The following is a 7,666-nucleotide window of genomic DNA, read 5'->3' as shown; positions in this document are numbered from 1 at the left end:
ACGCTATGGAAGTTGAAGGCCAAATTAGAGGATTAAAATTTTTCAGTGACAAAAGTGTTAAAATTGGAAAATTAGTAACAGATCGACACATTGCAATTACAGCATATATAAGGAAAAATCACTCAGAAATTACCCATGAATTTGACAACTGGCATGTGGCTAAAAGTAGATATTTTTCAATGGTTTCAAGTTTTTAACCATTATTAAGTTATTTTTAAAAAACACTTTTTTTAGATTTAAAGAAGAAACTAAGGGCAGTATTGAAAATAAAGGGTTTTGAAGACCTGGAGTTTAGGATACAGTCGATTATCAATCACGTGTATTGGGTAGCTCGCTCGTCAGAGACCAAGGATGAACGAATTGGTAAATGGCTTTCCCTACTTAACCAAATCTGCGACGTACATAAGGGTCACACTGAAGAATTTCCAAATTGTCTGCATGATGAGATATCCACTGAGGATGAGAGATATTGGATAAGCAGAGGTAAGAAATATGTTAAACCAAAGTAGCATAATTACCAAAGTGTGACTTTCAAACAAGTGGCGTAGCTAGGGGATGGCACAGGGGGGGTACAAATTCTTTACTTTTTTATTTATTTTCATTGTGTGCCCCTCCTGAAGCGAAATCTACCCCACTGATTCGAACCTTTTTCATAATGAATGCTACAAGCGACATACAAGTTGGGAGGGGAGAATTGAGGGTACGCCTTGGGGTCGGGGAGGGAAAGAGAAAACGTCACCCGCTTTTGATTCTACCGCATCGGGTGACGTAAATTTTACGGAGCAAATGAATTAATGGGACGATTGGGTTTATTTTAAGGGGGGGGGGGCTCAACGGTTGAGAGGAACGCTTAAAAACGGCTCGGCATAGACATTCTCCATAGGTATAAATAAAAACATTCTTGTTACTCCTTGTATATAATTTAATCCAATTAAATAATATTTCATATGCAGAATCCATCACATATCAAAAAATATTGCCTATTATCACTGCTCCTAATACTCTACTTATTCATTGGAAGTTTTCCATTCGGTGCTGAATTCATTTACACCAAAAAGAATCCATTTTCATAAAGATTCGATGCTTCCTAGGTAGTTAACTCAAACTTTGATTTTGTTTGATATTAATTTCACATTTATTTCCTTCCAAGAACATATCTAGCAGCCTTTCATTTTAATGAAAATGGTCAGAAAGCGAAACGACTTAACCAGCAAGGTGAAGAAGAGTATTATGTGGCCTACCCAAAAGCAAAGGCTGGAGAACCAGCTGCTAAGGTTATTTTGGAAGAAAACACATATGGTATTTTAAAACTTTTTCAGCGATGCAATAAATGCTAAATATGATACTTAGCCCATTCACAATAAATATTTTTTTTTTCAGAATATGTTGATAATCTTTTACAAATGGCATATGAAAATTGAAAATGCATTGAAAGCATCTAAAGGCAGTACCCTAATGGCACCAGCGTGTAAAGCAGAAACTCTTGCTGATTAATATTCAAAAGGAGTTGATAAGGACAAAATTGTAGCAAGAAAACGCAATAGGTTTCAATGAAATTTCAGACTTGCAAATATAACAATTTAATAAAAGTATTATTTTCAAGTAAAAAATGACAATATTTACAACAAACAGTTATGACAATATAAAAGGATAAATTTTAATTTAACATAATGAACAATGTACCCAGTAGCAGTGCTAAGAATTTTATTTACCCTCTCTATAATCAGTAATATAACAGTGGGGGGCAAGTTATGGCCAAGTTTATTTTATTGAAAATGAGGCCTAGATAGGGCCCCCACAATGCACAGATCCAATCTTCAGAGTGCCCCCAAATCCTCAGGGGGGCATAGATTTGGAATAAAATAAAATTTTTGATGGTAGCTTAAAAGGCACCTACATGAATTTTTGGTTTACTCTGTCTTGAACTGGAAGTAGGTTAGTTGTAAGTCACATATGCTATGCAGTCAGCCTACTTCCAATTGAAGAGAGTACATCGAAATATCATGTAGGCGGCCTTTAAGGATAATAAGAGGTTTAAGAATATTAATAATATATTTTAGCCCACTTATTTGGACTACCTTTTTAAACAATAACTACTGATCACGGTGGCAAAATAATTTGTAATTATATGAAAATGGGACAATAACTAAAATTTAATAATGCCACTAACTACCCTTACCAAAATCGTGACTGTCACTTTTAAACTTAAAAAAGTTTTATTTAAAGCTGCCACAGTTCCAAATACAGCCTCCAATCAGATTTAATTGCTACTTATTCTGAGAAAATGAGTCTTAATTACGGTGCAAAAATCTTGTAAAATCAAGTTTTAAATAAATATGCAAGAATAAACAGATTTAAGACTTAATTTAAGCTGCTACAGTTCCAAATACATCCTTATTGATTACTTATTTCATACTTGTTTTGAGTCTAAATCAAGTCTTAAAGTCACAGTTCCAAATACATCGATCCTTATTTATTACTTATTTCATACTTGTTTTGAGTCTAAATCAAGTCTTAAAGCCAGTTCCAAATACATCGATCCTTATTTATTACTTATTTTGAGTGTAAATCAAGTCTTAAAGCCACAGTTCCAAATATATCGATCCTTATTATTCCTTATTTCATTCTTGTTTTGAGTCTAAATTAAGTCTTAAATGTGTTTATTCTTGCATACTTATTTTTAACTTGATTCTACAAGATTTTTGGAACCGTAATTAAGACTCTCATTATAGTCTCAGATTAAGTATGAATTAAATGTGATTTGAGGCTGCATTTGGAACTGTAGCAGCTTAAAAATTAAACCTTTTTAAGTTTAAAAGTGACAGTCACAATTTTGGTAAGGGAACTCTAGCTATAATTGGAAATCTGCCGATATCAATAAAACTTATATACATCCAGGGTGCCCTGTATGTGAGCAGTCCACTGCAATCTATAGCGAAATTATTCACCAATTATTGCATGGCGATCGCTATATAGCCGGTAGTTTTTACGCTCGGGCATCCTTTAAAAAAATTATATTCTAAATATCTAATTTTATAATGACCCTCTATCTCGCTACTAAAATATTGAATCAAAAATGACTACTTTGTTCAGCTGCCATGTTGGATTGCAAGTTTAAAAATCTCCAGACTCAAGGATGGCGCTCGATGCTAGGCTATTTTTGACCCAGTTCAGTGGTTTACACACTCATACTTAGAATTAATTTTACTTGAAATGAAATATCCTATTTGAAGAATTTCAAGTATTTTATTTAGTAAATAGACTTAAAATGTTTAAACTCTTATTTTATAATAAACATTTTAATTTTAGGTATGTGAGGGTTTCAATTAAGTTTAGCTTAACCAAATATAATACCATCGGACTGACTTAAAATACAAAGGAATTATTTACAAAAATTACGGAAATTATGAAAAGATTAGGTATTATAAGCACTGTGAAAACTCAAAAACCTTGGTATCGGGGATACCTAAATCCGGTGTATTCACCAGATTCCTCTGGGAAAGATTCCCGGATCTTTCCAACTGCGCAGCTGGGAATCGGTGTCCTCCTACGTAAACCCATTTTGCCATGAACTACATATATATAGTTTCTGTAGGCTATATACCTATATTTCCTATAAGGATCCTCTAAACGTTTAATTTTGTGGGGAAAAGATATGGTTTTACCATAAGTTTACAATATTGTTTCTTAAGTCTGTCACTTCTTATTTTTTGTATTCCAAACATTTACCAAAAGGTCATCACAAGAGACTATAATGGGCTTTCTGCATTGTTTTGCATCCCCTTGTTATAGTACCTCTTATAGCCTTTAACAGCGCTTCATTAGGGGGCGATTTTCTTACCACTATGGCCTCACTATGAATAGCTCTCAGTATAATATTTCTACAATGACACACTTATTGAAAAATATTATAGACTTATAGGTTTACTGACAAACGTACTCATGAATGTTAAAATCATTTCTATCGTTCATTTGCTGAAGATGATATAGGTAATTGTTTTCTAGGACATCCATGTCGGTACAATTAACCACAAATTTACGAAAGGTCTGTATACATGCATGACCAACAGCCTTTCCTTGGATTTGCCTGACCTCCTGGAAGCAAAAACTTTCTGACACAGTTGGCATTATAACACAGTTGTTACATCTGCGCCTATTTTTGAAGTTAATTTCTGGTATCAAAGAACTATATAGGTTTAAGGCATAACAATAGATTAGACTACTAACCAGTTAGTATTCCCAATTCGTTCGTTATTTGGGTTCACACCAACTTCATTCTCAACCTCAGGCTCTTCATCAGAGTCAACACCTTTACCTCTATTTCTATGTTCAGCTGCTCTAGGCTCAAACGTATATGGCTGCGCACCTAAATTTTCCTTTTCCATCTGCAGCTTTGCCTCCAATTACAATTTAATAACCTTTTTGAAAGCCCTTATTACGTTTATAAGCGAAAATTCTGAAGTTTCTTGAAGTAGGCTTAGCAAAATAAGCGAGTGAAGAATGGCAAAATTCCGGTTTTGGGAATTGAGATCTCTTATTGGCGGCTAGGCTCGAGGGGCGAAAATAGTGGAGATTGGTTCCCCTATATGAATCTTGACGGCGGAAAAATACAGTGGAAATCAGCCGGCGTCTGCTACAGCCAGTTTTCACTGAAGTTTTTATTTGATTAAAAATTGAATTTAATCAATAAAATTTTGTAAGTACCATTTTCGTACTTATTTTAGAATTAGAAAAAGAATAAATATAGGTTTAATAGAGATTTCATTATCCCTTTAAGGCTGCGTAAACATTTAGAATTTAGACTAAATCTAAACTTAAATTTATATCCTTAAATAACTCTTGATATTAGCTGTAAATATAAGTGGTGTTTGTCTTAATTTAAACTTCAAATTTAAGTGTTAATTTAGTCTTAATCTAAAGAAAAAATAACGTCAGATTAAAAATTAGTTTAAGCGGCGAAATAAGGTGTTAATTTAGTCTTAATCTGCAGTACAAAATAAGGTTAGAATAAGTCTGAATTTAAGCTGTGAATTTAAATTTAAATTTTGTCTAAACCTATCTACAAAAATAGGGTTTGTTTTAGACTGTTAATGAACTGCAAAAAGTTAATTAGTTTTAGTCAAAACTGCATATAGTAGTCTTATTTTTACAACACTTAATTATTATAATTATTAGAACTTTAATATAAATACGCTAAAACTTAAAACATTTAAATTTACACGCTCAGGGATCATTGGAATTAACTAACGTTTTATTTAAGTATATAAACAAGTTGGCAAGCCAAAATATACCTCTCCTCGGAAGAGTTCAGTGAATCGTAACTTTATCCGTGGTTCTGCGGTAGAACGCTCACCTGTCGTGCAAGAGGGCTCGGGTTCGAATCCCGGCCGATTAAAAAATTATAATACACCCAATGACAAAAAGAAGGCGCTTTTGGAAAAACCTTTTCCCTTATTCTAAGAAACTGGGTACGCAGTGATTACCCTTTGCCCCGAAAATGCGAACGCGTTCGCAGGCCTGACAGACAGACTTACAGACAGACAGACAGGGTGGTTGTATAACCCCTTCTAGGGTACAAAGTTCCCTCGGAGAAGTAAAAATTGACGTCAATTACTTTATAACAGCGTAAAGGACTATCGCTTAGCTGTTTTTGAAAAACCCCGAAGCTTAACAAGCGTCGGTGGCTGAGGTGTTAGAGTAAATCTCTCCACGCAGCAGACCCGGGTTCGATTCCCGGCCGGCGCCAATAAATCGCAAATAGACACTAAGACGAATACCGTGAACAATTGGTGGAAACCCTGCCATTGGAAGTTGAGAGGTTGTTAAACACTCAGCATTCGGTCCGTCCCAAAAGTCAACAAGAAAAAGTTGGAGAGAAAATGCACGTACACACAACCAACACTAACATAACACACTCAACACCCACAAACGTCATAACACAAACTAAACATTCACACCCTTCACATAAACATTGAAATAACGTAATATCCAATCAAACTGCATCCACACTGTCGCGACGGTGAGCGTATAACCATCAAAACCAAACCCAACCGCATTGTAATCCGTTAACGCTCACCGTCAAACGGTGGTTTTGCCATTTGTTTTGCAACAAAAAATGTATTAAAAACAAATTACGTTGCGTCTACATAATTATCAGGATCGAGTAAAAATCGCGTTGAAATAAAAATTATTCATTATTTACTTTACAACTTTGTTCAATTATAACAATATACGATAGATGCGCGCTTACTTTTATTACTGTTTAGTAATAAAAGTCGCAACATAAAATAAACCTTTAAAGACCAATTCTAATTTTTAAATCACAAAATTGACCAAATTGATTTCGTAAATTAGATTTTAATTTATTATTGTAACTCATAACAATAATTTTTGAAATCGTAGGGACCAATGGTATACCATATGAAAGTTTCGGTAACACCCTGTATAAAGAGATACATTGTGATAGGATTGTAAATTTCATAAAACCGATTTTTCCAAAAATATTTTTATTTTATGTAAAATAAGAATTTTTTTATTTATTAGGTTGCAATTGCATGAAATGATTGTTTTAAATTTTAATATTATCAAATTTTTTAGAAAGATTTTATCAAATTGAGATTTCTTTAACAAATTCTTATAAAACGTTTTTTTTTTCAAAATAATACCATTGATCCAATTTAAGTTGTACATCTTGGGAAAATATTTTCTTAATTTTTGATCAACCTCTTGTATTTGAAATAATAAATTATAGTTATATTATTTATATGTTTAACCGCTATAGGAATCTACAGTTTTCAACTTAGGTCGACCACATTTGGTATACAATTTCATGAAATCCTGACTGTGTTTTTCGACGGTTACGGTTGGAAAAACAACTTTAATTAATTGTTTCAATTTAATAATTAGGTTTAACAAATTGCCATATTTCCCCGGGAAAAAACAATAATCCAATTCAGATACTACACTTTGACCTTAGTCAACAGACAGTGTCTTAGTTCGTTAGTCATACACACGAAAAATCTTAAATTAGTACAATTTATTTTAAAAGCCTTCTTCTATAGACACCAGGCACCATATAATAAAAGGCAAATTATTACTTTTGTCAATGTATTCTTGGTTAATATTGTTCAGACGAATATATTGGGGATGGTGCCATGCGTTAGACAGTTATTTCAGCGTTCTATTTTCGTTTTGAGTGTAGCCTTGATTATACAAATAGGCATAATTCCGCGGAAAATACTGGGTACCGCAGCTAGTATTTCATAGAAACACAAAAAATTATGTTTTAATAATCTGCTAAAAGGTTTTAAAAGCCAGTCCTCTTTTTTCGCAAACATGAAACTGTTTTCGTTTCAGGAAGTTTTAAACATTTTTATTAAAACGTTTGTTGTGAGAAAACCTTTATGTATATTTAGAAAACAATAGATTAGTAGTTTCAAAATCATTAAAAAGTCATCAGAATCTAATCCTACTCTCATTTTAAAAGTATAAATAGTGAAAACGCAAAGCAGCCAACGAGATATAATGGCGTATTTTTGGTATTATTATCGATATATTGTTTGAAGTAATTCAAACAACGCTTGGTTAAAATAATCATTATCAACTATATTTGAAAATGCAATGCCAATTTTATAAACAATAGTGAAGGCTTCTGACGTAAATCCAA

Source organism: Leiobunum rupestre, chromosome 5 (assembly GCF_980474605.1).
Source record: "Leiobunum rupestre chromosome 5, qqLeiRupe1.1.hap1, whole genome shotgun sequence".
Classification (NCBI taxonomy): Eukaryota; Metazoa; Arthropoda; class Arachnida; order Opiliones; family Sclerosomatidae; genus Leiobunum; species Leiobunum rupestre.
Note: the sequence above shows the minus strand (reverse complement) of the source record.